The sequence below is a fragment of the Rhipicephalus sanguineus genome, chromosome 1 (genome assembly GCF_013339695.2).
Source record: "Rhipicephalus sanguineus isolate Rsan-2018 chromosome 1, BIME_Rsan_1.4, whole genome shotgun sequence".
Classification (NCBI taxonomy): Eukaryota; Metazoa; Arthropoda; class Arachnida; order Ixodida; family Ixodidae; genus Rhipicephalus; species Rhipicephalus sanguineus.
This window is the reverse complement of record NC_051176.1, coordinates 213,783,607-213,810,417: the sequence shown is the minus strand read 5'-3', so window position 1 is coordinate 213,810,417 and position 26,811 is coordinate 213,783,607. Positions and strand designations below refer to the sequence as shown.

The window sequence follows — 26,811 nt, the reverse complement described above, 5'->3', positions numbered from 1 at the left end:
TCCCATGACGTCGTTAGGCGCCACCGTCATCAGATGGTATCCTCAAGTGACGAAGACGTCATCCCGCAACGTCTGACGTGATGATGTCATTCTGGAAACATTTCGGCGCGCACACAAAAGACGAAAACGAAAGGCGAGAAGACAAACGGGCGCGAACTTAAAACTAAGTTTATTGAAGGAAGTACACGAAATATATAACCCAGGGTAGCTCAAGAGCGCACGTGCGTAAAAAGAATCAAACATACAAACAAGCAAAACATAAGGAAAAAGAAAAAACGCATCATGACAGTAATTTTGCAGAAGTATCTACAACGTGCAGCAGATTGTAAAAGTCAACTGCTACTCAAAAAGGTGAACTCCTTGTCAGTTAGTGCAATCGATGGGTTGCTTACGCATTTATCAGCACACCTCCTAATATGGAAAGCTTCAACTATTTCCCGAGTTATCTTGTCTTTATGATAAAACAATGTTAGTATCACACCACACAGGATGACATTGGCAGTTTCTGCAATGCTCGGCTAGATGGTAGTTATTGCTATTATCCAATGACTTCATATGTTCATTAAGGCGAGTGTCGATGCATCGGCCAGTCTGACCTATATACACACTACCGCAGGTTAAGGGCAACAAATAAACTGCCCCTATCCTGCACCTCACGAACTTTCCGCTTTCTTTTGAAAGGCAAACACATTTATTCTTCTTGATTTTTTTGTCGAATTTTTGGTCCACCGCACGACAGACGCGTTGAATCTTGTTGGGTGCACTGATAACAACCTCTACACCGAACCGATTGGCTATGTGCTTTAGCTGATGAGAAAAACGATGAATGTAAACTTAGTTGTGAGTTCGCGCCCGTTTGTCTTCTCGCCTTTCGTTTTCGTCTTCTGTGTGCGCGCCGAAATGTTTCCAAGAATGTCCTCAAACCAACTCGCCCAGCTCTCCATACTATTGCAGTGATGATGTCAGTCCAATACGATTGAGGCGACCACGTTAAGTCATCATGCCCAGCGTGACGTGCCCACTTGGTCACATGGGCTTTGGTGCCATATGATGTTACGGGTCATATACTGCTTTCGCATTTATAAAGAACACCCTCCTCAGCAGTTTTAGTGGTAGTTTTCCACAGCTTCGCTGAACATCCACTTTCGCTGGGCCATGACGAGACTACAGTTCATTTTATTCTCTCGGCTTCAAATGACAGCTGCTGCCTTTGAAGGCCGCGCTGCTGGAGACTGCTACAATAAACGAGATCTGCATTGGCCTCCAGATTGCAATGCAGCGTACACTGAGGCCACAAGTTTCATAAGAGTAATTTCTCGTCGTGACGCTACAATGCTACGTAGGCTGTGGGTCGGCGTGGCGGTCACAAACTCATACAGCTATTGCACCGAAATGGCGGGTTCTGTAACTAAGTGTGAAGAAACTATAGATAACATCTTGTGCGGTTGTTCCCAATTGAACAAACATTGCTGGACTCTCCACTGTGCTTTGAGAATACATTATGATCGGCCTTTTACTGAAGAAAAAGATCTTCGAAGCCTGGCCGCACTGCTCATCAGCCCAGAAAGTCATACGAGCCCTTCTGCAGTTCTCTCTCTCTCTTTTACGCCCTCATTCCTCTACCCACGTGCAGGCTAGAAAATTAGACATGATGTACACTCTCAAAAAATAAAAGAAAAAGAAAGGTGGTAAAATGTAACTGCAGCATTTTACCCCCATGTCAAAAATACTGCGTGTGCATGAAGAACATATACTCTGGATGAAAGGAGGATAAAAGAAGAAAACAAGGACCTTCCACGGATAGACGAGTGTAGCAGGAGCGTTCATCGACCGGTTAATCACAATTAAGCGGCCAACCATACGGGTCTGCACATTTGCACATAGAAGACGCTCAAAGCCACGGTCCCAAGATCGCAAGACAGGCAGAAACCATACAGGCAATAGTAAAAGGCGTAACAACGTGGACTCATAGAAGCAACAATAATGTCAAACGGCCCGAAACCTGGCAGCATTTGCCTGCCCCTACTTTCGCGAGTCCTTCGGTTTTGCGTTGTTTAACAAGATGGAACACAAGATATATGCCCACCTCATACCCTATCGAGCTAACCACACAGCCCGCATGCAAAGCGCGTAAATTTGTACTGTTCGCGAGAAGTAACGCGGCAGCGAGTGACGCAATCGTTGAGAAAGATATCGCAAACGACTGAGAAACAACGTCCCGGAGCTTCGTAAACTCGAACCCTGAGCTGAACAAGGGGATCCCTGCGCCATTCACGGCGCCAACATATCCCTACTCCAGTGTTCTACTCGCTATTCAGCAGCGGCATTACTGGCGATTTGGAACTACGCCACCCTATGCAATGTACTGCCAGTACTCTCACTCCGTCTCAAAAACTACATCCGTGAATAATATAAAGGTCGCTTAAACAGGAATTAGTGTCCCAGATAGGCTGGCCGACGTTTCGAAAGGTGGACCTCTCTTCATCACAGGCGCCTCGTCATCCTTGACGTGTTAGTGTTGAAAGGTTTAGTCAGTGACGTAACGTCACGTGGTATTTCCGTCGGTACTTGCCCTCTGCAATAGAAAAAAAAATCTGGAAAGGGAATCAGCATGGCCATTTCACGGATGTGGGAATCGCAGTACAGTAAAAAGGGTTGAAGTCAAGGGTTTCACGAAACCTCGTCTCGTCGGGATTAAACATATAATGATAATAATAATAATAATAATAATACAACTCATAGGGTCCCTTATGCATAAGACGACTCGACTGTGAAAGCCATCTTCTCACTCGACATACTGATCCTACCACGCCCCCCTCCGAAAGCTTTCAGCAGCTAACGTGGTTTTGCAGTGCCTCCATGATCGGTCTACTTTTGACCAAGCGACGTCTTGTGTTGACGCCATCAGGTGACGTCACGTTGTGTGACGTCATCACGTGATGATTTTTCACACGACTCGTGTTGAAGCCGCCGACGGTCAATTTTCGCGTTTGTTGAGGCATCTAAGGCTTTCGCCTTAATATCTGGGGTTTTACGTGCCAAAACCACGATAATGATTATGAGGCACACCGTAGTTGAGGGCTACGCAAATTTCGACCATATGGTGTTATTTAACGTGCACTGACATTGCGCAGTACTCGGGCCTCATTCCACCTCCACTGAAATCGAGGCGAAATGAGGCCCGTAACCATGTACTCTACCACCGCGGCGGGCGGAATGAAACATTATTGACAAAAACTTCGAAAGACGTCGACCACGGTGAAGAGATATTTACGACGTTTGGGCTCCTCTCGCTAGGTGTACGGCCAGCACAACGTTGTGAACAAGGCTCCCGCGTGGAAGCCGAAACGTCAGTAAATATATTTTCACCTTGGTCGGCGTCTTTGAAAGCTTGCACCAAGACTAAAAAGTGACTAGGGTTTAGAACTCAAGAAACGCGAACGTAGCAAAACAAAATAAGAAGGAGAATAAGGGGACAGAGAAAAAAATGGAGGAGGAGGAGGAGGAGGGAGAGAAGGAACGTATTCTAAGAGCTCTTTCTCCTTTTCTTCAGTCTTGTTTTCTTCTGTCAATGTTTACACCAGAGCACCACGGGGGAGATCGAGCGGCCGTGACCAGAGCATGCCTGTCTCGCACCCAGGCTGCTGGCGCGCCCAACGTTTATAGATGGCGCGCCGATCGGATACTCTCGCTAGAGCTGTGCACGGGCCGTATTTCCGAGCCCGAGCCCGGCCCGGACCCGCTGACTTTGTCGAAGGCCCGCCCGAGCCCGACGGCAAAGGGCTGCGAGCCCGCCCGGTCCGGCCCGACGTACGAAAACACAATCCCGGGCCCGGCCTGGCTTTTTGAAGGTTCTCTCCGAAAACAAAACATCGTTTTCCGGTAATTTGGCATTTTATTAAGCATATCGAATATGATCAAACGACACACGACGAACAGTCTCTATTACACAGATTGCAAACTGTCGTGCAAAACAGCAAGCACTCCCACGATTCCGGCTTCAAAGAAGTGCGGCGCTTTTGCTTTATGTAGCCCGCCGAACTGAAGTTGCGTTCGCTGCTTGCACTCGTCGCAGAAATTGCTAATATCTTTTTTTGCCAGCCTGGCAAGCTTGGGATATCTCTGCTGCTTGTTTTTCCAGAAGACTAAAACTTCAGATGGACAGGCGGACGATTCTAGAGAGATAATCGGAGAGCTCCCCTTTTGTTTAAAGTAGCGAATGGAAAGGAAAGCGGTAAAGGGCGGTCGCGAAAAAGGCGCTGTATGCGTGCTGGAAAACAATTCCCGCTGATTTTTTATATTTCGGGCTTGAGTCGGGCTTTGCGCCGGGCCCGAGCCCGGCCCGATAAAACTCCAAGTAGCCCGAGCCCGGCCCGGGCCCGAGGTGGAAATGCGTCGGCCCGCCCGAGCCCGGCCCGCGGGCCGGGTCGGGCTCGGGCTTTCGGGCTACCCGGAGCCCGTGCACACCTCTAACTCTCGCACCCAGACGCCGGGCTTGCCGGACTGCCAAGGCGCGAGCGGGTTGCGCTAATTAAACAGGGCAAGCTGCATTTATGAGGCTTTAAAGCGTCAAAAAGTACCCGTTCACGCCGCTTCAGCGTATAAGAGCTCGTCTGGGCACTACTGCGTCGTCTTTGGATGCCAAAACAAGCAGAGCAACAGGAGGATATTACTTAGCGTTGTCTGCGGCGATCACGATGCGCCACGGGAATAGTGCCGGTGCGGTGTTTTCAGCTTCGGCCCGAGTGGATAACTGTGATTCGAGCAGAAAAACTGGGAGCCGAGTGAAAATGCGCGAGTAAGTACACTAACTGCGTGTATTCTGCAGTGTGATGCCCACCTATTTTATTTTACGAACCTAATTTGCGTGACATGCAGCTCGGTCGAAAGCAGGCGCGAGCTTTGTGTGGGGGTGCACTTCATACCTTTGAGCGTTTCCTTTGACGAAAATGTAGTGCAAGGTAGTGCTTTTAAGCACAAGCAATCAGCATGCTTTGCCACTTTCAACGTAGTATTAAGCTTTAGTGCTTTTGATGGCATCCACACCTTCAATATCTAGTCTTCGAAAGGTAATAAATGGTACGGTGTTCCTCAACAGTTGGCCAGAATCTCGTCTTTTAATTTCAGTGTTTGATGTCCCCAGATTTATTCGGACACGACGCATCCAGCTGAACATAATACATATATTGGCACGTAAGTAAACAGTACTCGCGCCAGTGTCCTTTACGTCGCAGGCGAAGCGCTAGCTCGAGCAGCTGAATTTTTAGCATATTTACACAGCACATATTTAATAGAAGACAACTGGATTCCGCCCACTTCAATATCGGCTTGACTAATAGCAGAGTTTCGCTCGTAAAGCATCATCGTTACAAGATTAAAATCGTGCAGATAGCTTCCAAAAGGGATCGATGAACGATACTGCAGGCGATACTCCCTGATAGCACGCTTTTGTGAGCAAGACGCATTATTGTAAGAGCTCTCGTAAAACAAAAATTACGTTCCGCGAAACTACCCGTACAGCGTACTCTAATTATTAAGCGTTGCATCTTGAAATGATGAGCTTTCACAAAGCTTTATGCACAACTTGTAATATGGGGCAACAAAACATCGTTTCACTCTTTTGCGAGCTGCACTGCAATTACGATTCACGCGTACTACAGCGAGGACGTTTTTTTACAAATGTAACAGCGTACGTAGCTGACGAGGTTGGTTCCGCAGCCTGCTCAGCACGTACTGTATACATTGTAGACTTGCATGAGCAAGGTGTCCTTGATGTTCCAATAAAAACAGCGAAAATGTCCAGGCTAGAAAAGACGCCAAACACGCTCTTCGACGGGCTGAGTTTCGAGAGTTTCACGTTTGCTCTGTGTAGCGTCTGCTGGCGTGGCAGCCCACGCATGTTTCGTCGCGTGTGCGATAGATGGCGCGACGCGCGATGCAAATATGGCGATGCGCATGGAATTCGCTGTGTTCTGGTCTATACATGGTGTTTAGAATCTCCAAAATTCTAAACACCAAACACTTTTAGCCTTTTTATATTTTTTTAAGCTTCTGTTTGCCTACTACGATCCTCACAGCCGTGAAATGAACCAACGTTTATAGAACCAGGTCAGTTGCAAAACTGAGCGATGTTGCGCGGCGCCACCGCCATCAGCGACAGATGTGGCGCTGCTGTCGCAACAGGATTCACTCACTCCGCTCTTTTCAGCCGGCGTTGCGGCGCGTCGCGTCAGTATTCGTGGAGGCTGCTTTCTGCGCGAACAGCTTGGCGTTTTCTTTTGTGCTTCGGATATGCTGCGTGTCTTCACCATGCCGACATGTGTTCCGAGACACCACGACATTTCTTTTGTGCCTAGGGTTACCAACTCTTCAATGAAGGGAGTCGGGACGGGTGGGGGGAGGGGGGTCCATTGTTTCGGCCTCTTCAGCTGGCTACGTGCTGCTCGCCACACTTCCTCTTGCTGGAGAATGCATCCGTAAAAGTTGTCGCGTTTCGCACAGAAGTTCAGACAAAGTAACTGAAGCCCTTCGCAGCCACCGCTAGCCACCGCAACATTGCTTCGTGCGTGCTATTCATGAGAACTTTGTGTTCTGGAGCGTGACGAGCGTTGTCGGGCGTGCGTTGGATCCCATAAAAAGTTCTAACTGGACGGTACGGAATAAATCCGGGACATATAGCTGTCCCGACACGGACGGCTCGCAACGCTGTATGAAAAGTCGGGACACTCCCGCGAAATACGAGACGGTTGGTAACCTATTTGTGCCCCGCGTGACCTTGACCAGCGAGCGACGTGGGATCGCACCATTCCTCGTATGGACAAGAAACTGTCCTACATATCACTTGTATGTGATGTGCACATTCATGAGGAAGACATCCTGAAGACTTTCACTCACATGGTCAACGATAAGAATTAAGGTTGAAATTGCCAGCGGAAAGGAGCCTCGTCGAAGATTGCGTCCCAAAGATATTCCCGAACTTGCCTTAATTGATTTGAGTGATTCTAAAAATTGTGCTGTAAATAATTTTTTACAGTTAATTAGAGCTGTCTTGATAAGTTTTAATGCCTGAGACTGTAAATAAGTTGTGCCGTTTGTGTGCATCACACCATACATGCAATATCTGAAATATTGTTTCTCTGCAATGCGTGCGAAAAATAAATACAATTTTTCTTTCTGTAGCAGGACTGAAATTGTGGCGTGCAGTACACACGGCGATTTTACCACTCAGTAATTACAAGTAACGACTGCCGCGGTACAGAGTGAAAACTCCTCGCTTCAAAAAAGTGAAAGTGAAGAATTATCGAAAAAAAAAAATAGCGCGAAAAACTATGGAGCACCAGAAAAAGGATTACACAAACAACAGCGCTGACTTACAACAAATATTTATTCGTTAACACCACGCAATACTTGCACAGTCCAAAACGAAAAGATATAAGTACCAAGACGCCCAAGCATCCGCTTTAGCTAAAGAATTACGCTACGAGAATGCGCCATATAGTCAATTTCTTATAGGGTAATGGACAGACTCGTATGCTATGCTATCAAGCGTCAGTTATCTTGGACAGTCTTGAAAGCCATAGCTTTACTGACTTTGCCTTACCGCTGCTAAATATTACTCAGTTTTGCATTGCAGCGGCAGCGCAACGAAAAATCACGATAATATACAGTCGGCGAGTAAACAACCGAGCCCTTTCTGAACGGCTGCCCCGGCGTTTGCCACGCAGACTACGCGTTTTCGTCTGCTAGCGGAAGCTTGTTGCGCCGACAGCGCCACCAAACCGGAAGCCGTCCCGGCGCCGCGCGACGGGTTGGCTGCCGGGGGGAGTTTTGCAACTTGTGAAATGGCAGCCTCCTTGTGAAATTGGTGTATAACACCAATTTCACAAGGAGGCTGCCATTTTTAAAGCTCTCCACCGCCGCAGCGCCGTCTAGCGTCTGCGATGTTTCGCCGCCCTTCCGGTGTGTGGGGCTCCGCGGTGGTGTATGCAGCGTATACGCTCAGTTCACGAGGTATCGCTGTTCTTCGCGGTACATGGGCAAAACAGAGCAACGCTTCGCGAGTGTAAGGGCGCTAGTGAGTAATCTGTAAGCTGTCAGCTTCAAAATGGGGTTGAAACAGCAAGCAGCGGCGGCCCACGAGATGTTCCCGCAGGAGCGCTGACGATGAGTAGAATGCCAATGCAGTTCTTAAGCAGCATGTGTAAATTGGTAATTGCTTTGTATATTTTGTTATATCTGGCCTTGGTGTGGTTCTTGGAATGTGCACTATAAGAGAGCGTTAACATTTAGGACAACCCTCGAAGTAATCGGAGAAACGTAAATGGAGTCGAGCGAACACGTAGGCCATTGTCCGGCTGCGCTCTAGGTGCGCGCATTAGTGTTTAAGATGACTCCCTGGTTTCCGTGCCGTGATTATTCAAGTTAAACGTAACTCTAATCCTTAACAGACCATTTGATTCCGCTCGGCACGTTGCAATACAATGTTCATGGAACGACAGGAGCACAAACACCGATGCCTGTGCTGATTCGTGTCGCCGTCGTAGTTAAAAGCTTGTGGCCTCTGATCGTTGCACAGCATAAGAAACAGATCTGCGATGGCTGAGCTCAAAATTCGGCCTAGAAACAACACGATGATAAAATGAAAATAAGCCTGTTGCACATCTGGAAGCATGGCATGGCGTAAGTTCGCTTCGGCGCGAGCCGCCGCCACTAGCGATATTCCGAAAGGGCGCCCATTTTTGGTAACATTATTGTCAGTTTGTTTTCTGGCGAGTATTTGAGAAGCATTACGACGAGCACACGTGTCCAGGTAACGACCTAGCTTTAACGAACGTGGGCCGATTGTTCACGGCACCCAGGTTACCGCGCAAAAAAAAAAAAAAAAGATGCGGTTGTCATAACGCTACCCCAGTTCAATGATCGTCAGAAAATTGACAAGTCGAGAAAGAACGTGCTCTCGACGAAACGTTAGAGACGCGTACCTGCGCCAAAGCACACATGTCATGCGGCCCTTTCTGTCATGTAGATTGGAAAGTGCTAATTCGATAATCTCGAAATTGCACGCACTAAGATAAACATTTTCTAGCCGCAGACATTGCAAATCATGTGCTGTAGCATAGAAATCAGAGAGGTTGATGTTATGAGAGAGCAACTCTTGGCCAAACATGTGTATTAATCGTCAGCCTTGACATCGGTTCTCTTCGGTACAGATGATAAAGTGTACCAGCACCCAAGCACAATCACAAGCCGGTGTGATGACTTGAAAAAGTGGCAATGGTAGCTGGTCGACCTGTTCTCGTTCGAGATTTCGATTTGCGGCAGCACTATTGCTTGAGCGCGTCGAAAAATGGAAACACGCTGACCTCTCACGCACCACGCAATGCAAAACTCGGGAATCCGCACACACCAGCGGCAGCGGTTGGACGGTTGGACACGTAGTGGAGAGAGGGGGAGCCGCGAAAATACACCGGTTCGAGGCTACGCTCCTCCTCTTCGTGAAAACGGTCTATAAACGTTGAAATGAACTGACTCCCTCTCAAGTCTTTATTTTTTTCTTTTGCAGATGACAAGTACAGACAGGAACACCACGTGACTTGACGTCAATGCCTAACCCTTTCAGAGACACTTATTCCTGTTCATCAAACCTCTATAGCACGTTGTGTTTCCATCAGTTGGTTCTCATCTGTACTATGGATATTAGTGAATGATAAAACACTGTGCACGCGGGCACAAACACCGGCATTCAGCTTATAGTATTCCCCGCCAGATGCCTGCGTCTCTTGCTTTCGAAGCAGCGGGCGCTCCTGAGAGGGAGAGCGCCAGAGTATGTCTCGAATGCCACATTAAATCACGAAATGAAATCGCTGCTATGTCGCGGCCAGTACCCTCTTCGGTAATGGTGCTATTAGCACTGAGGCTTTTGCAGCGCGAACACTTTGTCGCGGGAACCTCCAACTTTCTGCTTGAGACATCCTACGAGCTATGGAAAGAAAAGAAGCAATGCACTTTGCCGTGCGCATAAACGTCCCATATACATGGACGACTCGGATATCATACAGGCAAGATTAATAATTTCTGGGGTTTTACGTGCCCGAACGACCATATCATTATGAGGCACGCCGTAGTGGATAGCTTCGACCATCTGGGGTTCTTTAACGTGCACCTAATTCTAAGTGCACGAGACTCCAGCATTTCGCCTCCATCGGAATGCGACCGCCGCAGCCGGGATCGAACCTGCGACGCACGCCGGGTCAGCAGCTGAGTCCCGTAGCCACTGTATAGCCCCGCGGCGACTAATATGGGCAGGAAGCTGGGAGCACTGCGCGACGGGATTTTCGGTTCGCTTTCGGCGATTAAAACCGATGACGACATATGCACCCATGTTTGCAATCTTTCAATTGAGGTAGCACAATTAATGGCTAGGTTAAAAGACCATTAAAGCCAGAAAGGAAGAGAGGGAGCCCGCGAGCAAGATTACAGGTCGTAGTTAATCCCGGATCTCAAGGCGGGTCCTCCAACTAAGAAAAGTTTTTACAGTCGGCGTTCTGCTCACGCGAAGCCGCGCAAGCGGAGATAAAGTTGCGAATACAGGAATCAGCCCCAAGAAGCAGAACGGGAAGAACAGCCAGATGGCTGCCTCGTGCCGCTTCTAAGCTGCCTGTCGTGAAAACATCACGACAATTGATCCTCGGCACAAGAGAGACCGATCGCCAGGCCCATTCCGATCGATAAAAGGCCGCGTAAAGAATTTTCTTCGTTTTCTCTTTTATTTTGCTTTAGAAGAGCTAAGATGAAACTAAACTAAGGCCGTGAAGGCGGCTTTCGCCCCAGATCAGGAGGGGTAGTGGGCGGGAATATATTTAACGAGGCTTCCTCCCTAATGGAATGTCACAGAAATAGCTGTAGTACATCAGGAGGGGGGAAAAAAAATGAAGAAGCCCTTCGTCGAGCTCTCCACATACACCACCGCGGAGATAACGAGATCTTCCGACGTCCCGGCGAGCGCTACGTAAAAAGTCCGATGGAGGAGCCAGCACCCAGAGAGAGCGTTGAGACATCGCGGCAGCGCGCCCCCGACAGAACAATGCAATGATCTCCAGTCATTCCACCCTCGGAGAAATGGTGTTTCAATGTAGTTAGTATGTGGAAGCCCAAGACGGGGTTGCACGCGCGGATACACGTCGTCCGACTCCAAAAAATGCAGTCGAGCGCGCACAACGGCGCAGTGTCCCCGCTTCGCCTTTATTGCGTCCGCCTCAAATTAGCCAGAAGAAGAAGGCTCCGCCGAAGGAAGTAAAGAACAAGGCAACGAAAGCGCCTCTGCGCTTCGCCAAAGAGAAAGAAGGGAGCGGACCAGAAGCTGGCCAACGAGGGCGCTCGGGGGGACGTTATTGATGACCCCTGCAGAAGGAAAAGAACGATTCGAAAAAAAAGGGGAAATTAATTCGGAAAATTAATTAGCCGCAGGAGGGTACCTTCAGATATACTTACGGTGACCATATTAAATTTTCACAAAAGAAATAATATTCTGCTGATTGAGCGCTAAGGACAACGAAATCAATGTGTTTTGCGAGAGACAGAGAAGAAAAGATTACGTTCGCCAAAATAATACACAAGCACACAGGCAGTCAGAGGCGCCTTTTGCACATTTGAGGGGCCCAAGAAGAAAAAAAATGTTGCGACTACGCGTCTGTAAAGCTATTTATTCATACAATGCGGCTGTCTTGCTTCGCTTTTAAGAACTTCTTGCGGGCTATGGTCGCTTTGATATGCCGCAAAAAAATATATATATATATAATAAACTCACAAAAAGGAGGAGGAAACACACAGGTCTTGTGTATTTCCTCCTCATTTTGTCTTCGCTTTACTTCCGCGCTGTTCCTTGACAAGATGTAACTTCGGATATCGACAAAGCTTACGCACGTTATTCGAAGAGCGGTATATCGAAAGCATTTTTTTTATAGAAAAGACCAGCCCATACTTGAACCATGCAACGCAATCTAGAACAACACACTGCTATTGGGGGCGAGGAGTTACAGGGTCGCCCTCGCGCCTCGCTTGCGTGCTATGTATATAGGATAACGCGGGCACGCTCCTCATAGGTTTGGCTGTCGGCGCTCAATGAAAACACCTTGGAGGAGCTCTCCTGGAGTTTTCTGTAAATACTTTCGAAACGGGGGAAGTTTTTACAGTCAAAATAATAACCTTGGACAAAAATAAAAAGCAGAACTGTTCACAGACGTCACCTGTTTACGGAATGCGTACAGTGAGCGCACTTTGCGCGCGGTCTCCGCGATTAGTAACCCGAAACCGGCTTCTTGCGTTAAAGGCAAGCAATCGCTGAGGGCGAACTATGTGACAATATGCTCTTACAGTGGGCTGTCTGTATAACTAAACGGGGCACACCAGAATGAAGTCTCAATTCAACGATCGCGCAGCCACAGCACAAGAGCACTTTACTGTATAATACACAACCAACCGTTGTTTCGTGGATGTTTTCAAAGCTTTTCGAAAATAATTTCGTTAAAACTTTAGGGGCATTGGCGCCTATGGCGACTTGTGTACGCCGTCAAGGAAGGAGATATTTTTTTTTCTCTAATTATTTCTTGGACTTTTCAACATCATTATTTCTGAAGCTGCATCGCACTGTATGTCTATTGGCCTACTCAGCGAGCAATTTCCTGCGGCTTATTTTTCTTAATACAGTACATACATTGGTTGGGGCTAAGGAAAGCATGAAGATATGCCGTGCATTTTTTAACACGGTTCCTACCGCTCCCTTTCAATTTCAGTGAACTTGCCAGTATCTAGCATCAACACGTCGATAGACCAAAGCTCCATGACTTCGCAATTAATCTTGGGAGGAGAAGCATACGAGGCGAAAGATGTGGTATCGTACAACGCGAAGGATAACGAATATTATATAGAAACGTTTGCTGGACTAGTTCTCCAAACGTCGGCAGTAAACAATTGTTGCCAAGCGCACAACCGAAGTGGGAAAACCTTCCCACTTAATCAGGACGGCAGCGCAGGTGGCACTCTAAAATTTCATTTTCAGCTCGCTTCGTATTTCCCGAAGCAGACGACACAGTCGCTTTGACCACGTGATCATGCACACCACGTCACGCCGATGGTGGCGCCAGCTTTGCCAGTGGTGGGCCTCACCCCAAATATCAGCTTTGTTGTGACATCACATTATGAAAATTTTGAATTAATATGCGGCATGCCACTGCCATATATATATATATATATATGGGGCCATATGCGCATGCGTACAACATGCATACATGTTGTTGCACGTTCCTTGCCTTCCCGACTCCAGTAATGTTCTGAAACGGTAGGCAACAAAGCTGCCGAAGCGCGAAACCCACGGAACGGTGGAGCATTGTCGCGTGGTTTAGACCACTGCGGATATCGGGAAAACCTTCTCCACGCAACTAAAAAAAAAAGAGTGCAAAAATTTTTTGACGATAATTTTCTTCACCTAACGCAGGGTCGTAACTCGACCAATAATGTAGCGCGCAGCAGAAGCCAACATTGTATATACTGCGCCGCGCAATCACTAACGGCAACTAGGAATCAATACTAATCTAGGCACCGTTAATGACGCAACCATTTACTTAACCTCACTGGGCCTATTATATTAAATACTCTGTCGTTCTGTTTCGTTCAATTTATACGCAAATCGTGGTAACGGCGCTACTCTTCTGGAGTGCCCATATACGTATAGCCTGTGAAATTATATGGTTTCACGCGCCAAAACCGCAATCTAATCGTATTACCAAGCAAGCCGTGTTTAACATTTACGTATATCGAAGTACACGGGCGTCGTTGCACTTCGCCCCTACTAATATGCGTCCGCCGTGGCTGGGAATCGAACCGGCGGCCTCGTTCTCCACGTAATTTATAACGCAATGAAACGAGAAGGAGAGTGCATAGTAGAAAACCCTTAAGTGTGTGTACGGCAAGTTGGTTTAGAGAGCGTGTTCGCCGGTTCCGTGCGTCCGCGACCGACTAGCCGACGCACGAGCATAAACGGTGCTTGTAATGTGGCTGATAAGGTCAACGCTGACGAAACTTCAGTTTCACTGAATTGGTTATGAGCGAGTCCAGTGCACGCTTTTTATGCAGTATCGGTAAGGCTGCAGAGCTGGTCAATCGTCTTCTCACAGCCTTTAAACGCTACATAAGCAAAATAAAGGTGCACTTGTTTCATTGGAAAACAACGTGCGAATCCTAGAACGACGCAGCCGAATAAGTCACCGAGAAGAACACGACGACTACATACACAGCGCGTGGCAAGCAGAGACGAGGCAGACTATTTCGATATACAGGGTGTTTCAAGAAATGTGTCCAACCTTCTCAAAAAATCAGGAAAATCCGATATTTGCTCGGGGCTTTCAGAATTGCTTTTTCTGTAGCGGCAGGAATCTTAAGGTAGTTAAGGACACCATTTAGGACAGTAATTAAGAAAGTTACATTAATTAACTTTTTAATTAGTGGAGTTAGGTGATTGTGTCAAATGGGAGAATTAAAGTTCTTCATGCGAGGAACCCATCCGAGCTTTGAGATTTCGAAAAAGCGTCCTCTAGTAATTGTGGCGTTATGAAATTCAACGAAATGCAACGGCTTTCAACAGCGAAAGCCATCGAATTCAGTTGAATTTCATTATTTCGTAATTATTACTAGAGGCCGCTTTTCCGAAGTCTCAATGTTGTGGTGGCTTTCTGGCACAAAGAATTTCAATTCCTTAATTTGACACAGTCACCCAACTCCACTAATTAAAAAAATAAATAATTTAACTTTCTTAATTACTGTCTCAAGTCATGTCTCTAACCATCTTAAGATGCCTATCTACAGAAAAAGTCATTCACTCATTTTGGACGTCTCAGAAGAATATGGCAGTTGCGTTCTTCCATGTTTCTGTCTAGGTTTCGCCATTTAATTTGGTTGAATTTCATTACTTCGTAATTATTACTGGATGCCACTTTTTCAAAATCTCAAAGTTGGGTTGAGTTTCTGGCATGAAGAACTTCAATTCTCTCATTTGACACAACCACCTAACTCCACTAATTAAAAAGTTAATTTAATTTTTTTAATTACAGTGCCAAATAATTTAACTATCTTAAAATCCCTGCCACTACAGAAAAACCAATTCTGAAGGCGGCAATCAAATATCGCATTTCCTGATTTTTTGAGAAGGTTGGACACATTTCTTGAAACACCCTGTATATGCGGTTCCCAAAACATGTACCTTGTTGTAATTAACATGCATGCAGTTAACGATAACTCGAATTCTAGAACCTATACAGTGACACGCTGAGTCAGCTAGTCATAATTTCTGAGAATATCAGCCAGAGTTGGCTGACCTTACTATTACGGACAGAAAATATAAATGGCAGTTAACGACCTTGCTGGGAGGTATACATCTGGTCTCTAGAGAGACGCAGAAAATGCCTATCGCAAGAACACGCGCGAAATAACCAGATTTAGTCCATAAGTAGCAGCAAAATGTTAGATGACACCACACTGAGCTGCATTACGCGCAAGAGCAAGCGCAGAGGCGCGGAATCTCAGCGCGCCACTGCACTCGCAAATCGATTCCAAGGGAGTTCCCTCCCGCCTGTCGATCCTTGAAGGCAGAAACATCGCTATCACGCTGACTGAGAGAAACGTAATCTTGTTGGCAAACGGACAGTAACAATACTATTGAGCCGTCTACTTCATTACTCGCTCCGGTGCTGTACTGGTTTGATCTCTTCGCGAACCGAGCAGCTAGCAATGTGCGTCGAAAGCATTTACACCACTGTGCATGCACTGCGCGGCGCGCAAATCCAAAATAGCGCATGCAGCTGTGAACAACTGTTCCTTTATCTTTTTGTCCCCCTTTTCCGCATCAAATTGTGTATTAGCAGCTAAAGATATACGCCAACAGACACAAATTTGGTATTTTGCTTGCGCTCATCCACTTCCATAAGACATTTCCGGCGCAAGACGAAACGTGTTCACGAGCGTTAACGCAACAGACGAGCATATGTATACGGTGTGAAACTTGATGGCTTTTCAAAGTTGTGCCCATTTCGTCAGCTACCTCTACAAAGCACCGATGCATTGGAGCGGGATTGAGCAGTGCGTCGAGATCGACGAAGCAACTCGGCTGCGTGTCTGATGAACAAAACGAAAAAGTATTAAAAAAAAACATTTTTTTAATTGCGCAAATGCGATGTGATGTTCGCGAAAGCATCGAAGCTTTTATGTGGGCCACTACACACTCCCCCACAGCTTGGCGCTCTTTCCCTTCATTCCCGTTTCCCCTCGACCTGCATTGCCGAGTTACTGACCGAGCGTCGAACACAATCGTCCATTTATCTTAAGCAACAGTCACGACGCGTCTTAGAGAACTAAGTTGATAGCATGCAAGGGCAGATAAAAAAGAGCGCACACAATACCACGCTCTCTTTCATACGAGAGTTATTGACTTGTTTGTAAAACTCGCGTCAAATCATTTTCTACGATTACTCCCAGCAGCCTGTCTGAACTGCGTGGACCGTGCGGAGTAAAATGTTTTCCGCAACGTAGATACGATGTGAAGCTCGCCCATTTTTTTTTTATTTAATTATAATGATACATAAAATGACCTCGTTCTTTTATCACAATCTGTAAATGCATTCCTTCGCTCGAACGAACGTTTCAATGTCTCAAAGCTTGCGATTTGCGCCTTATTTTTATGATATTCATAACAAAAAAAAAAAGATTTGTCGTAAGTACCACCAGAAGATAGAGTCGTCTGATATCAAATATGCCATATTGTGAAATCAGCTCACTGGGCTCAGCAGCAGCTCTTGTTCCCCAAACTACGTCATCACTTATTTTCTGTATTAGGAGCGAAGCTCCTTAAGGCGGCACCCGTTCGTCCCTCGTAGTCGTAGTCGTAGTCCGTAACCAGTCTTACGCTTTGACCTCCAAGGTGGTGCCGGTGGGAGATTTTTCCTGTGCGTTGTTGAACAATAAAAAATTCGTAGCGGTAGCTAAAAGCCGACTTCTTCTGTCTCTCATTCCCATTAGCAGCCATTCTTTACCTCCAAGGTAGTGCCTGGTGAGATTTCTCCTGTGCGTGATTAATCAATAACAATTTTGTTCAAAACGCTGTTGATTGATGAAATACACCAACGAAAGACGCCAGATGTTTTGTAAAAGCAAAACGGAAGAACGCCAGATGTTTCTAAAGCAAGAGGAAAAGACGCCAGCTGCTTAACGAAAGACGCCAGATGTTTTCTAAAGCAATGGTTTTCTAAACAATGAAAATTCACAGCGTACATGTAAAATTAAAGTGAGCTGCAAGTCGTCATAACTCATCGAACCTTTAGTATAAACGCGCCCTATCTCACGTCGGTGATGATGTACTGGGCAGAATTCACGGAAGATTCACGGTTTACCGATGAACCTCCGCAGCTTCGCCCACTCATCATCATTCACTCCGTGGATATGCTGTGATTTTTATTTTGTTCGATATACGTTCATCCTACATGGTTACCTTAGTCCGTATATTGTGACGCCATACCTACATACAGTTTCACCCTGAGCCTTACAGATGACCCTTCTTAGCCTACGACCACATACCGTCGTGATTTCGTACGTGATTGCGCATACTGCTCGCCGTCTTTCGGCCACACATTCCACGCCATCGAAAACGAGAAAAATTATTCGAAAATAAGACAAAGGCACTTTATTTTGGTAGCATACTGCATCATCTGGAGAAAGCGCTCGATGCAGTGCTCACTATGCACATACAGGGTGTTTCAAGAAATGCGTCCAACCTTCTCAAAAAATCAGGAAAATGCGATATTTGCTCGGGGCTTTCAGAATTGCTTTTTCTGTAGCGGCAGAAATCTTAAGGTGGTTAAGGACATCATTTAGGATAGTAATTAAGAAAGTTACATTAATTAACTTTTTATTTAGTGGAGTTAGGTGATTGTGTCAAATGGGAGAATTGAAGTTCTTCATGCCAGGAACCCATCCGAGCTTTGAGATTTCGAAAAAGCGTCCTCTAGTAATTGTTGTGGCGTAATGAAGTTCAGCGAAATGCAAAGGCTTTCAATAGTGAAAGCCATCGGATTCGGTTGAAATTCATTACTTCGTAATTATTACTACAGACCCCCTTTTCGAAATCTCAATGTTGGGATGGGTTTGTGGCACGAAGAACTTCAATTCCTCAATTTGACACAACCACCTAACTCCACTAATTAAAAAGTTAATTAATTTAACTTTTTAATTACAGTCCCAAATAATTTCTTTAACCATCTTAAGATGCCTAGCGCTACAGAAAAAGTCATTCACTCATTTTGGACGTCTCAAAGGAATATGGCAGTTGCGTTCTTCGACGTTTCTGTTTAGGTTTCGCCATTGAATTTGGTTGAATTTCATTACTTCGTAATTATTACTAGATGCCCCTTTTTCGAAATCTCAAAGTTGGGTTGGTTTTCTGGCATGAAGAACTTCAATTCTCCAATTTGATATAACCACCTAACTCCACTAACTAAAAAGTTAATTTAACCTTTTTAATTACAGTCCCAAATAATTTCTTTAACCATCTTAAAATCCCTGCCACTACAGAAAAACCAATTCTGAAGGCAGCAATCAAATATCACTTTTTCCTGATTTTTTGAGAAGGTTGGACACATTTCTTGAAACACCCTGTATAGTTCTTTACCACGCTGCATTTTTTTTTCTTTCTTTGTAGCAATAATGAAAGCAGATTAACTGTACTGTTTGCGTTGTCCACAAATATCAAACGACGTCATTAGTTTATAAATATCTTTTTCAGTAAACAACAGTTTAATTGTGATTGCCGCCGAGCAATATCAAAGCAGTATCGTCCGCAAATGTCGCACTTTTCGAAAGAACAGCGATAAAAATAAAGTTGCGTTAGTTTCGAAACTGCGAATTCCGATATATATCAAGCATGTAATGTCCATATAAGAAAACTGAATCAACCAATGGCGACTACAGTCTTACTGTCAGTTTTGCTTTTGCATTAGGGCGTTGGATTATACATAGTTCTATATATTTATATATAAAAACAGTGCCGTGGACATTTCAAATTTTCGGGCACCCATGCTTAACTGGAGCACAAAATTTTTGTTTCGATAGGCATTACATCTTCCGTAGCGGTTGGAGTAAGCCGGTGTAATCTCCGAGAAAGACGATGAAAAATTATATATTATTAGGGGTGTGCGAATATCAAATTTTTCGAATACGAATCGAATACGAATATCCACCTTCGAATATCGAATCGAATATCGAATATCGAAGGAAAAATGCCTCCACAGTAACAATGTTTTATTTAACATGTAGCTATTTGAGAAAAAAAAGACATTAACAGCCTGACTGGCAGCACAACATACACTACTATCTCCAGAACACAATGTCCAGGCTAGCACAATGCACATCACAACACAAGCAAACATCACGGCACAATGAAAGTAATGACTACATGTTGTCATGAAGAAATATGAGTTGCTCCACATGATCAGGCAGCAGGCGCTGCCTTGTAACAGAGGCACCCCTCCCCCCCTCTGCCACTGAAAAGGCACGCTTGCTTGGAACAGAAGTGGCTGGTATAGGGAGGTACATGGGGCAAAGCTTTGCCAGACTGGGGTATATGAAGGTGCCTACAGTCCGCCACCAGTCACATGGGTCACTGTCTTTCTTCAGAAGTGGTCCCGCATAGTGAACAAGTCGTAGTGCGGCACGTTACGGCCGCATAATATTGAAAATGTACGGTTACATGATCGCCAACAGCGCTGCACGTCGGAGATGCACCAGCAATAAATCATACGTATTGGGGCGCTCGTCGCAGGCAGATATCGTGCCTCCGTGTACTTACGATGTGTATCGCTCCTCTCGGCAACGTTTTTAGCTATACGAACGCAGCAGAAATGTGGAAGACGAGTTATTTTATGCATGATAATCGAATCGCATATTCGAATTTTTCGAATATTTGAAGTTATCGAATATTCGAAACCTTCGAATATTCGCACACCCCTATATATATATATATATATATATATATATATATATATATATATATATATATATATATATATATATATATATATATATATATAGCAGCGTTCTTTCCACCCCCGTTTATTTTGCTCGGGATTGAACAGCACATTTACTCATTGCTGATGGTATGCGTAGATGTGTCAAGAGAAATGTTGGTATTCCTTAGTATTCTATGATGAATACGTACTCAGAGCGAGCCGTAATTACCGCACGCGTATATAATCCAATAAGCGACTCACACGCTAAGAATGGTGTCGCATAGGGTCTAGTATCGACACGGCACGAGGTCAGCAGTGACGGGTCAACAAAAAAACCCTATGTCGGAATGAAATAAAACGCAACAAAAGGAAGCACGGAGTGTACGAAAAAAAAACGTAGATCTTAACCCCACTTTTTAAACACGTACTTGACAATTTACCGAAGCATGTGGAAAAAGGAAAAAAAAATGTACTGCACCGTTTCACGCCGAGAAGCCACGTCAAGAAACCTGGCACTATAACGACCTCTGTCAACGTGGAATCGCAATCAAGTAGCCTCCCCCTCGCCCCTTCATTCTTCATTTTTCTCTCCCTGAAACGCCTTAGGCCATATCCTTAATTTCCTAATGTTTCAGTGCTTGCTAGAGAATAGATTCTAGGCTGGGTCAAAAAACCTTAGTATGCCGCTACACAGCCTTTGTAATTATTTTGCACGTATATTCTACGCTCCTTTGTTCTAGTAAATATATATTGGGCGGCAGAGTCCACGGGGCCTCAGAGGATCGACTTTCATGTATAGTGCGCACACACACACACACACACACACACACACACACACACACACACACACACACACACACACACACACACACACACACACACACACACACACACACACACACACACACACACCTTTTCCCGTACACCAGGCACGCCCCACTCTCACCTTTATGGCCACCCCACCTCCCTTATTCGCTCACAGATCCACATATGTCTCCGTCTCGCTGAACACTGGCGGGGACAATCTTGCCTAGTTGTTAACGAAATGCGAAAAAGACTACACGTGAAGAGAACGCAAGAACTCGCATCCAGAAGTCTATGCGCCGACAGCCAAAGGCTAAAAGAAAGCACAGGAAGCGAAAAACCGATGGAATGGCTACAGTGAGGGGCGATAATCGATCCATTATACGCACCCCTCGTGCTCCGACGCAGACGGCGAGTCCGTGAAGCGTCTCGTCGACTAATGCGGCCGCATCTTGGCTCCTGATTTGCCGGTGCGATGTCGATGCCCGGAACTTGTTCCTCACGGCCTGCGCACCAAGAGACATCATTAGGACGCGAAACAACGCGCGTTAAAAGCCGCCGCTGAAATCCACAAGCACCTCCACTGAAAACATCCGAGTGCATTACCGAGAACTCGATTATACGAGCTCACAGTGAGATTTACCGACGGCGTAACGAGCCTCGTTGAGCTGAACAAACTCGAGAAACGGGTACTGTTGAAACGCAAAAGAACTTCGTACACAGCGGTAAAAAATTCTTCCAAATGGTGCGATTACCTATCACATAACGAAGAACTCGTAACGTCAAAGCCACGAAATGGGCGCAAAACGAGCGTCCACTACTATACATTCAATGTAGGCACACTGCAGCTATGCTAACGTTTTACGGAATTCGATATCCACACGAGAATGACGCCGCGTCCACTAATCTCAATTTATCAAGCGCTCCGAGCTCCACGGTGCGCGGCGTAGCGGCATGTGCTGCATTCGCATGACCCAATGTACGTAGCGGTAGCATTCCCATAAATCTCTAAGAACAAACAGCTGCTCGACTTCCAGGTCGCGACAGCCGGACTACATACAACGAAGGGCAGAATGCAGAACGACAGCGCCCATCACATCTATATTTAGAGAATTGCGCTACACAGGATATATAGGTTGCTTCTAACACACCAGATGTGTACAAATGCCTCGGGGCGTTAGGTTCCGCCAAACATCCAAGCTTTATACTTTTATCCAGCACTGCGAACGAGCGGCGACGCAAACATCAAATGTGAAGCGGAGGCGATGCAAGCGACCGGCAAGATTGATTCAGGTGCTGACGTTCACGCGTGTACACACACAACACGTACTACGTTCGGACCGTCGTTGCCATTCACCCCGTGTGAAGACGCGCAAACGAAGTTGCGCCCGCTATCTCCGCGCCGTGAAATTCAACCGAAAGGGCAACGCGGTATTTCGTCCTTTGAAAAGAATGCAGGCTTTCTATCGTTTTGTTCTCTTCGAGGCAAGCTAGCGCGAAGGAAAGCAAGAAAAATAAAATCAAGCTCGTCCCATCTGTCGATGTTCGTGACATTCACCGCCTGTTGTTACGGAATAAAAAAATGCTGTCGGGCAATGTACATTATCCATCGCGTGCTTTCGATGAAAATTGAAAATAACCGACAGCACAGGCGCACATTAACGGATGTTGACGACATTGTTAAGAAAAAGGAAGAAAAACTATAGGGAAAGAAGACAGCAGACGGATGACACGAGATAACACCGAGAGGCATTTGACGCGTGCACTCTACTATTGTCATTGACTTTTAAGAAGTCCGTGCATTGCACTAGACAGCGCATTCTTTGCCGGTAGATATAAATGTCGGAGCGCAAATACAAAACCTGCTAGTTTTACGGCGACTTACGGAGGAGGCTTGCGTATGAGCGAGCGGAGCGCAAGTCGCTTGCTTCCAAAGTATAGTCTAAATGCACAATGCCGGCTGTCGTGGTCTGTAATCTGTTTCCAAAAGTTCGTGTCATATAGTCGTGTCTTTCCCTTAAGCTATCGTGCATATCACCAAGATCACCAGTTCACTCAAGTGTTGCCGATAGATACAGGCCAGTGGCGTTGCAAGAGAAATATTGCTGTTTATATATATAGACAGACCCAAATAAGCGTGGCGTCGCGGCAACGAATAAAACTATACCATGTACTTATACAATAAGGTCTTGTACTGTATACACATGCGATTAAATTCGTTATAATCGCCTTGTATACAACCGCAGACCTCTCTTTCTTCCCTCTCCTTCAGCATTCAGGAACTTTCGAGGCTAGCGCTACTACAATATGTTTAGCAAACACGAAATAGTTTCTTCCCTAAAAAGGTGCTCGCTCACCTTCGGCCTCTAGTAAAATGCAGACCCGTTCAAACAGGAAAAATTTTCTGCCTTTCCTATAATGATCAATGCTATTTTCCATGAAATGCGGGTCTCGGGGGGAAAAAAACGCTTCTCGCCAGATTTTAAGCGACATCACGTTTTCGTGCTCGAAAATCGATATAGAGACGACAAACTTTTAATAAAACACTATACGGCCTTCTTCAGTGCAATGTTATCATCGCCAGCGTCATCGTCGTCAGCGGTATGCCTTTTTTAGAACGAGACATTGTGATTATCAAACGTCAGCGAGCCGTAAACCAGGTTAATTGAAGTATTTTCGCCTCGACGTGCGCGAAGACGACAGGTGCCTGAGTGTCGTGGCCTTTTTTTTATCTGTACATTGTCTCTCTACGCGCGCACGCGCGCACGCACGCACGCACGCACGCACGCACACACACACACACACACACACACACAAACGCGCACACACACACACACACACACACACACACACACACACACACACACACACACACACACACCTTGCACAATAGCGAAGTCCTGCGTAATACGCAAGAACCTGCATCGCAGAGGCTGAACATGCGCTTGTTGCGAAAAATAAATGTTTTCCTCTCCATATACGCGGTTAAGCTAAACGATTTTTAGCTCGGAGGCGCCAGCCGTTGTCAGCTTCACGTGGCGCACAAATCGCAACGTACGAATGATGACTGTGTACCCGGGAGTGCTCGGTATACGGCCGCTTTACGTTAATGACCATTGGAGTGCCCCCGAAAACGCATATCTAATGCCGAAACATCGCTTGGGACCGCAGGCCATCACACCAGCACGCCGTAACGTATCGCACAACGCAACTTCTCCGGCTTGATCGTACGAGCTTGAATTGCGCTGGCACGGCCGATTCGGCAGGCTGGCTTTTTGTTTGATGCTACTTACGCCCACCGACAGTGCGCGCTCTTTCGGAATAAGTCGAATATATGCAGCTTGTCAACGTCGAGAGTTTGCACTTTTTTTTTTAAACACATGGCGACATCCGCAGCCGCAGTCGAGAAACGTTTCGTCATCGTTATAGATGACTCGTATTTCCAATTTAGCATACAACTACCAGCTCCCGGCCTATAAAGTTGGATTGCTAACCTTTATTTGGATAGTCTGACCGCGAATGCACCGCAATTATATATCCTCGTCTGCGAACCAACTTTTACATTATGCGTTCCTATGATGCTCCGTGTTTTGTGGTCTAACGGCGAAACTCTCGTCGTACAAACGAGATTGCTTTAGTTATGGGACAACAAAAAGAAAAAGAAAAGCTCAACTAGAGTCATCACTGCACAATTGAAGGGATTTCAGAAGATGCTGTTGGGGTTCTGGAAAAATATATCCAACGTGACTAAAGCCAAAAAACGACAATGACCAAAAACGTTCTTTAGAAGATCATCACAGACGACGAAAGTTGTCTGCATGGTTATACGACCCCGATGAAATGGTGAACAAAATCACGAGCGTTTGTGCAACTCTAAAATGTTGTCATCGTTGTCGGCGCTTCACGTATCTAGAGAAACTGTTATTTCTTTTTTTTTAAGAAACAATCTAGTAAAAGAACGAGATTACCAATGCCCACGAGGTGAAGACCACTTCGCAAGTACACAGAGCAGCATTAAAGGGACACTGAAGAGAAACAATGAATTGGTTTAGATTGATAAGGTGTGCTCAGAGAACTCCTGTGTAGTTTATTTCACCACCATAGGTTTATTATTAAAGGAGAAAACCAAGTTCAAAGTTTCATTTTTAAATATCGCGCCGAACTTTGTAATTCGTGACGAAATGATCTCAAAGAGCATTTAACGTATTTTGGCGCCAATGGCTCGACGAAATTTCCACAGTCTCGTTATGTCAAGTCTCTGGCCCCCTCAGAGAACAATGTACTTCGATTTAACCGATTAGGAACTACGTAGTCCTAAGCAGGCGCCGTCAAAACTATGTGACGTCACGGCAAACGGTGCGGGAATTCCAAGGTGGCGTCGCCACCTGTATTTTCTTTTTGCGTGTTTTCTCGCTTATTAAGTGTCTTCTCGCAGCAAGCGTGGTGTTTTTGGTATCGTGGAAGACTACTTTACTAATGTGAGAAAAATCGTTTTGCTCTTTAGTGTCCCTTTAAGCTCGAAAAGTTGCAGAGCTCCTTCGAGTGCTGGGAGAACGGGTTGAGCAGCAAATGTATCAATTTAGATTATTTTTTAAGATAGCTCGGTGAGCTTTTCTTTCCCATCTGCTCTTAACTCCTAGCTAGAGACTATCAAGACACAGGACCGGGTTTCATAGCTATGCAAACTAAATCGCAGAACACGCGGCCTGTAAAACAGAACGCGAGGTGCGCGCACCTTCTTTCAAACATATTACTCGACAATGATATAAAACGGATTACATTTCTTTTTTAAATTTTGCGCGCCATAAACGCTGTAAGAGTGTGAAGCACGCCGAAGGGGGGGACTTTGAACGCATGGTGTTCCTTATACCACTCACCTGGAATATGAGTACACGAGTGTTTTTTTTTTTTTTTTCACGTTTCGCTCCAATCTAACAGCGGCCGCCGCGGCAAGTGTCGAACCCACGACCACGAGCTTATAGCAGCGCAACGCGTAAGCCAGTTAACTATACCGCGGAGGGTCATTCATACTGGGGCAATACTGGTCGGATGCCGAATAGATCGAGTAGAAGTTATAAAGAATCAACCTATTCTACGGCTGCAACGTGTTCAGCGACAGAACTTCGCAAGCGGCGGCGCTAAAGCTCCGTGTCGAAGCAGACTTCCACGGAGATCCGCCAGCTCTCGGATGCGAAAGCGAGGTAGCCTTGTTCATGAAAAGCTACAGACGCACGAAGCGACGAGCACAAAAAACACAATTGCTAGTTACACACATTCGCCGACTTACAGAACGTGCCGCACTGTCGAACTCGTAGTTGTGAGCTTACTCATAAGAATAACCCGCGGGAAAATGCGTGATATTCAACAAGACCCGTCGGCAAGCGGAGTGCGCAAACTGAACGTCATAAAGGCGAAGGAAAATGTTGACGCATCCGAAGCACAGATACGATAGATATTACACGAAACATTCCCATCTCCCATAACAGCGTCAGAGATTTGTCGTGCATGGTGATATAACAAAGAGGAAATGGAGGGAACACATTCTTGCGTATCTTTTGCTTGCAATGGGTTTTCTTGTTTTCGTCTGATACGCGGCACGCTACCTGTGCTATTCCGATTGCACTTATGCGCTCTACAAGCCCGTGGTATCAAATCGCTATTACGTCACGAGATTGTGAGCCTCCTCTCTCAACCACCCCCCCCCCCTTTTCTTATCACATATACATGTACACGTTATTTGCAGCGCTATCTCGAATCGTCGATGTAGCCAAGGGTAGCCGAACACCGATTGACGTTACATATACAGCAGATCGAATACAGATTCGTTTTATCCGCCAAATGTCGATCAGGTGGTTGGGGAACTGAAGATTGCCTGTACACTCCGCAGTTACGGCGTAAATGTTAATGTGGTGTTTATAAGCTACATCTGACTCACCTTGAAAATAAATTTGATTAGGAAGCT

General features: G+C 45.9%; 1 protein-coding gene across 1 annotated transcript in view; it reads right to left on the bottom strand.

The window, feature by feature from the left end:
- LOC119407187 (protein phosphatase 1 regulatory subunit 16A) overlaps positions 1-26,811 on the bottom strand; it is a 301,652-nt gene that overhangs the window by 143,163 nt on the left and 131,678 nt on the right. The window contains exon 3 of the mRNA XM_037674070.2: positions 21,239-21,355. The gene's annotated coding sequence lies outside the window, so the exon portion shown is untranslated. The remainder of the gene's footprint in view (positions 1-21,238; positions 21,356-26,811) is intronic.